This window comes from Bos indicus, chromosome X, assembly GCF_029378745.1.
Source record: "Bos indicus isolate NIAB-ARS_2022 breed Sahiwal x Tharparkar chromosome X, NIAB-ARS_B.indTharparkar_mat_pri_1.0, whole genome shotgun sequence".
NCBI classification, from domain to species: Eukaryota; Metazoa; Chordata; class Mammalia; order Artiodactyla; family Bovidae; genus Bos; species Bos indicus.
In genome coordinates, this window is record NC_091789.1 from 79,913,211 (window position 1) to 79,920,751 (window position 7,541).

Genomic DNA, 7,541 nt, shown 5'->3' on the forward strand with positions numbered 1-7,541 from the left:
AAAAGAGTATTTTAAGAGAAACCTCCTTTTAAATTTAAGAGAGAGAAAAATGTCTGACACTTGCAGCCTATTTCCTCTGTTTGGAGACCCCTGGTCTTCCTGCCTGTTACCCTCACATTCCCCCCTTTTCTTTTAGGAGAAATTGTTGCCTAGGGAAAAGGGGCATTGTTCTCATCCCATAACTGTTTCCGAGCTGACAAGGGGCATTGTCCCTAAATTGGTGAGGCAACATATTCTCCTAACCCTCATACCGAGGATTTCTGATCCAGGAAGAAGCTGTAGCAGTAGCAGGAGTTTGAGCAACCATTTGTAACTTAAAAGCTTTCATGTGACTAGAAACAAATCAGTTACACAGTTACAGATGCATGGAGCAAACAGCAAAAACAAAACAATCAGAATTGTTATTATTAAGATAATTTTCCACCATGGGGAACTAGTTAATGTCTCCCAAAGTGAGGCGATTGAGGCTTCAAAAGTATCCATAGCCCCAATCATCTTGTTCATGTGTTTAGTAAAATGAGTAACATTAATGCTCATATCAGGTATATATGTACAGCATTGGGTATGAATAATGGTACAAGTTCCTCCTTGCACAGTTGTCAGAATATATAAATCCAATCTGTTTTGTAAAACACCTTTTTAATTTGTGCTTGTTCAGCATTAGAGCTGAAATAACTTTTTGAGAATCTTGTAATGACTGTTGAGTAAAATTAGTCAACGCATCCACTTGTAGCATAACATCTGTAGTTCCCAAAGAGGGAACAAACACTGCAGCCAAATAATCATACCAGTGAAATACGGACCTTGCCCACTGAGTTTTAAGGTGGGGTGAATTAGCAGGCTTTTCTGGAAGCTCTGAAAATATAAAGCCGTGAGTAAAGGCTAGACCCAGGGTGCATCTCCCTGTCCAACCAGGGAGAAGCCATGTTCATAGGTAAGAGCCACATGTCCAATAAGTCCCGTTTGGACCAAGCCAGTGTGGCTGAGATATCCAGTCCCAATTAGTGCCTGGCCAGACAAAGGGAGGACCTGAACTGGGGTTGGAAAACATGGGAATGATTACGTTGCATATTTCCTAAGGCAAAAATCCCAATTGTTTCCAATCATTGTAATTAAGTTGTTGGCTAACTTTTGGGGATGGCACTGTTTGTTCCCAGTATATAGGGGCAGTAGATATTAGACGTCCTTTTTCAGGAGTTAGCCGTATAACCTCATCCCATATTTGATAAACATCAGGTAAAAAACCATTAGATATAGACCTATTTGCCTTATGTGTAGCAAAATAGTCATTAAACCAAGACAATGTATAATCAAAATTAAAAGTCACATTATGTCCATAGTTAAAGTACAAAGTGTTGCACCAGTCCATTTTAGGGTTGTTAGATGTCATCAGATGAAGAAGAGGCATCACATATGATTGTTGTCAAAGATATTCGCAGACTTGGAGAAAGCGTTTTCCTTGAAGAGGAGATGTCCACCACAGGAAGCCTTCCACTGATGAAGAGGAGAGTGCTCCGCAGACCCAGAAGTTAGACTGATTGTGGAATGCAGCGTAGGAGTGAGCCCAGGACAGGAAGGCATTGTCTTGAGGATCAAATGGTAGATTCAGAATTTTGGGAGTCAGCAGAAGTAGGCTCACATAGATTATCAGGCCCATCTGAAAAGTACAAAATCAGAGCAGAGAAAGTAAAGACATAAAATGACATCACTTAGTTCTGGTCAGGGTGTCACCTCTTAACTTAAGTGTGATGTACCCACGAATCATTTCCTGGCACTTTGACAACTGTGGGAGAAGAAAGAATAACCTGGCAAGGGCCTTCCCAGAGGGGCTTGAGGGATGGGCCCCCAGACCCCAATGTTTTTATGAAGACCTTGGTTCCTGGCTCTAATAGAGGCTTGCTTGACTCAGAGGCTGCGTCAGGAGTCATCTCCCAGAGTTCTGTTAATGCCTGTTGAAAAGCTGAGAGCTGAGTTACATAACTAATTAATTCCAAGGCTTCAGGGTCTATAACAATGTCTGTGCATAAGAAAGGCCTTTCATACATACATTCAAAGGGGGACAGTCCCTCCTTTTGGGGGGCAGTTCGAGCCCTCATTAAAGCTATGGGTAGGACTTTAATCCAATTGTCCTGCATCTCTTGAGTTAATTTGCACAGATGTCTTTTGATAATGTCATTAGCTTTTTCAACCTTCCCTGAGGATTGGGGTCTCCAGGAACAGTATAAGTGATATTCTATTCCTAGAGCTTTAGACACCCCCTGAGTTACAGCAGCTTTAAAGGTGGAGACATTGTCGCTCTGAAGGCTCCATGGCAGCCCAAGCCTGGGGATAATTTCATGGATTAAAATCTTTATAACCTTCTTAGCCTGTTGACTATGACAGGGAAAAGGCTCAATCCACCCAGTAAAAGTATCCACCCAAACATGTAAGCAAGAATATCCATTAGCTTTTGGCATATGAGTAAAATCAATTTTCCAGTCCTTTCCAGGATACTTCCCTCTTGGTTATAATCCAGATTTTGTTAGCTTTTCAGCCTTTGGGTTATTTTTCTAACAAACCTCACACCTTTTGATAATGTTCTTTAAAGTATTTATTACATTTTTACCTTCAAACAAATGAGAAGCCATCTGGTAAGTACTCTCTGCACCCAAATGAAAACTCTGGTGTAAACACTTAAGAATTTTCCACTGAGCATTTTCAGGAATTTTTAATAGTCCATCCTCAGACTGTAACCATCCTTTATCAGTAATCTTTGCTCTTCTTTTCTCATATCTTTCTAATTCTTCCTCAGTATATTATGGTTTTTCCTGTTCCACAGGACCTGTCCAAATCAAAGGCGTCTGTAGTGAAGGGGTTTCATAAAGTGGCGCTTTTCTGGCTTGACAGTCAGCCAACTGATTGCCTTCTGCTACTCTACTGGGTCGCACAGAGTCGGACACGACTGAAGCGACTTAGCAGCAGCAGCACTCTACTCCAATCCCTGCTGTGTCCTTTGCAATGCATAACAGCTACTTCTTTAGGACAATATATAGCAGTTAAAAGTCTCTCATCTCTCTGAAATGCTTAATAGGTTCTCCTGTTGCTATTTTAAACTGTCTTTCTTTCCATATTGCAGCATGAGCATGTAAAGTTAAATAAGCATACTTAGAGTCAGTGTCATTTGCTGCCCTTTGCTTAACTCTAGAGCTCGGGTCAGAGACACAAGCTCTGCTAACTGAGAGCACTGGTTCCCTAGGGGAGAGATTTTGCTTCTAAAACCTGTTCAGCAGTCACCACAGCATAAACTGCTTTACACTTTCCATCCCGAACAAAAGAACTGCCATCTGTAAATATTTCCATGTCAGGATTGTCTAATGGAGTATTCTTTAGATCTTCCTGAGCTGCATAGTTTAAAGTTAGAAATTGGGAACAATCGTGATTGGGTATTTCATTTTCCTTCTCAGGAAGGAAAGTGGCAGGATTTAAATTTCCACAAACTTTAAGCTTAGTTACTGGTCCTTCTAACAACAATGACTGATATAAGAATCCGACTGTCTCTCATCCAAATATTAACCTTAGAGTTTAAGATTCCACTCACATCACGAGAAGTCAGTACAGTAAGGTTTCGTCCATTAATTATTTTTAAAGCTTCAGGTGCTAATAGGGCCGCTGCCCCAATTACTCTTAGGCAGTGGGGCCACCCACGTGAAATTATATCTAATTCTCTACTTAGATAAGCAATAGGTTGCTGGTGAGGCCCTCGGGGTTGTGTCAAAATTCCTAAGGCCATACCTTTTCTTTCAGTGACAAACAAATTAAATGTTGACCCTGTGGCCAAGCTCAAAGTGGGAGCTTGTAGGACAGCAGTCTGAAGAACCTTAAAAGCCTTTTGAGTATCTGGAGACCAAACCAGTTTGTCGGTTTGGGCCTGCTGAGTCTCAGCTATAAGTTTATACAAAGGCTGGGCAAGTTCCCCATAACCCGGAATCTAAATGTGACAGTAGTCTGTGATTCCCAAAAATCTTCTCAGTTGTCTTAAAGTCATAGGTAGGGGATGATTTAGTTTAGGTTTAATTTTCTCAGAGCCTATGGCCCCAGTCTTTTTTGATATGATTAGGCCCAGATATCTAACAGATTATTGACAAAGCTGAACCTTTTCTCTTGATGTCTTGTAACCGCAGCCTGTCAGAAAGTTTAAGAAATCTTTTGAGGCTCATGAATAAGTTTTTTCTGTCTCAGCACAGAGCAGAATATCATCTACATATCGTAACACCACTATTTCACAATTATTAAAGTTTGGTAGATCTCGTGACAAGTTTGTCCAAATATGTGAGAACTGTCATGAAATCTCTGGGGCAAAACTGTCCAGGTTAACAGAAGCTGGCTGTGTAGGGTCTTTAAAGGCAAGTAGAAATTTACTTTTTTCCGCCAAAGGCACTGAATAGAAGACATCTTTCAAATCAATTACTGAGATATATTTTAGCTCGTTCAGGAATTTTAGACAATAGAGTATAAGGACTAGGCACTATAGGGTGTAAAGGAACTACAGCCTCATGTATTATTTGTAAATCTTGAACTAGTCTGTATTTATCATTTGATTTTTTTATATCTAAAATAGCAGTGTTGGATGGACTGTTAAAGGGAATTAATAGTCTCTGTTCCTTTAAATTTTTGATGATGGGTTTTAACTCTTTTCTAATCTCAGGTTTTAGTGAATACTGTTTCTTACGTGGAAATAAGTTTGGGTCTTTGAGCTTGACAACTTCAGGAATAGCATTTGGTGTTCGACCCACAGATCTTTCATCAGCCCACACTCTAGGATTTACATTTTGTTCAATTAAAGGGAGAGAAAGGGAGGGCTCCATATTCATGAAAACAGAGGCATGGACCTTGTTCAGTATATCCCTCCCCAAAAGGGGTGAGGGAGACTCTGGTGCAATCAGAAACTCGTGTGAAAATAGCACAGAATCTCAGTTACAACTTAAAGAATAACTGAAAAAATATCTTTTGGCTCATCTAGACAGTCTCATTACGGAAGCGGATCAGGAAGAAAGTGGGCCAGGGGCTTCAGTAAGCACAGAGTAAGTTGCCCCAGTATCTAAAAGGAAATTGATGGATTGGCCCCCCACAGTTATTAATACTCGAGGTTCCTCGGGTGTAATTAGGATGGGAGCTTGTTTGTGGACCCCAGGGCACCTTCAGTCCTGATTGTTTTGAGAGTCCCACCCCGGAGACCTACGCCTCTGGGGGCAGTCTCTTCTAGTGTGGTCCTTTACAGACCGGACATGGAGCCGGGGGCGGCTTGGATGCCTGAGGGCAATCCCGCTTGAGGTGTCCCTCCTTTCTACAGTAATAGCAAGCCCATCTCTTCTTACCTGGGTCCCACTGGGCTTTTTTTTCAGGCTGTTTAAGAATGGTTTTCACAGCCATTGTGAAGGCTTCTACCTGTTTCTTTGTCTTTTTTTCTTTTTCTTATATTCCCTACCATAATATATTGTCTGAGCCAGTTGTAACGGAGTATCTAAAGACTGATTTGGTCCATACGCCTGTTTTAAGAGCTTACGGTGGATATCTGGAGCGGACTAAGTGAGAAATCTATCTTTTAAGATCTCTTTTTCCTCTTCACTTTTGGAATCAATTTCAGGGAATCTGAGAAGGGCTTCTCTCAGTCTATCTAGGAATTACCAGGAGCTTCCTTTTCCTCCTGTTCTATGTTTGTCAATTTGCCATAGTGGAATGTGAAGTCAAGTGGGCCTTAGAAAGCATCACTACAAACAAAGCTACTGAAGGTGATGGAATTCCAGTTGAGCTATTTCAAATCCTGAAAGATGATGCTGTGAAAGTGCTGCACTCAATAGGACAGCAATTTGGGAAAGACAGCAGTGGCCACAGGAGTGGAAAAGGTCAGTTTTCATTCCAATCCCAAAGAAAGGCAATGCCAAAGAAAGCTCAAGCTACCACACAGTTGCACTCATCTCACACGCTAGTAAAGTAATGCTCAAAATTCTCCAAGCCAGGCTTCAACAATATGGGAACCGTGAACTTCCTGATGTTCAAGCTGGTTTTAGAAAAGGCAGAGGAACCAGAGATCAAATTGCCAACATCTGCTGGATCATCAAAAAAGCAAGAGAGTTCCAGAAAAACATCTATTTCTGCTTCATTGACTATACCAAAGCCTTTGACTGTGTGGATCACAATAAACTGTGGAAAAATCTGAAAGAGATGGAAGTACCAGACCACCTGATCTGCCTCTTGAGAAACCTATACGCAGGTTGGGAAGCAACAGTTAGAACTGGACATGGAACAACAGACGGGTTCCAAATAGGAAAAGGAGTACGTCAAGGCTGTATATTGTTACCCTGTTTATTTAACTTATATGCAGAGTACATCAGGAGAAACGCTGGGCTGGAAGAAGCACAAGCTGGAATCAAGATTGCTGGGAGAAATATCAATAACCTCAGGTATGCAGACGACACCACCCTTATGGCAGAAAGTGAAGAGGAACTAAAAAGCCTCTTGATGAAAGTGAAAGTGGAGAGTGAAAAAGTTGGCTTAAAGTTCAACATTCAGAAAACGAAGATCATGGCATCTGGTCCCATCACTTCATGGGAAATAGATGGGGAAACAGTGGAAACAGTGTCAGACTTTATTTTTCTGGGCTCCAAAATTCCTGCAGATGGTGATTGCAGAGATAAAATTAAAAGATGCTTACTCCTTGGAAGGAAAGTTATGACCAACCTAAACAGCATATTCAAAAACAGAGACATTACTTTGCCAACAAAGGTCCGTCTAATCAAGGCTATGGTTTTTCCAGTGGTCATGTATGGATGTGAGAGTTGGACTGTGAAGAAAGCTGAGCACCGAAGAATTGATGCTTTTGAACTGTGGTGTTGGAGAAGACTCTTGAGAGTCCCTTGGACTGCAAGGAGATCCAACCAGTGCATTCTAAAGGAAATCAGTCCTGGGTGTTCATTGGAAAGACTGAGGCTAAAGCTGAAACTCCAATACTTTGGTCACCTCATGTGAAGAGTTGACTCATTGGAAAAGACTCTGATGCTGGGAGGGATTGGGGGCGGGAGGAGAAGGGGACGACAGAGGATGAGATGTCTGGATGGCATCACTGACTCGATGGACATGAGTTTGTGTGACCTCCGGGAGTTGGTGATGGACAGGGAGGCCTGGCGTGCTGCAATTCATGGGGTCGCAAAGAGTCAGACACGACTGAGCGACTGAACTGAACTGAAAGGCTTAGCACGTGCCTGCCTGAGTCCTTCAAGAATACATCTGACAAAATGACTCTGATCCCATCTTCCTTTAGCTGTGTTGTAGTCCCATTCTGGTTCTGTAATTGGGACCGCCTGATTTCCAGTGGGGAGGGCGGTTATCTCGTCCTCCCTCTTTCTTCCTGATTCATTACCAAGCCATTTATCTCCATCAGTTCAGTTCAGTCTAAGTGGCTTTTCACAGTTGAGTAGTATTTAAAACTTTAAGTTTGTAACTATTTCTTATAATCCTAAGCTAAGAGAATATATGCATTTTCCTGCTAGATGCATTCCATACTT

At 41.7% G+C, this 7,541-nt stretch overlaps 1 pseudogene; it reads right to left on the bottom strand.

Moving 5' to 3' along the window:
* Positions 1-238: 238 nt before the first annotated feature.
* On the bottom strand, positions 239-1,657 carry LOC109554852 (endogenous retrovirus group PABLB member 1 Env polyprotein-like; annotated as a pseudogene).
* Between the last annotated feature and the right edge of the window lie 5,884 nt (positions 1,658-7,541).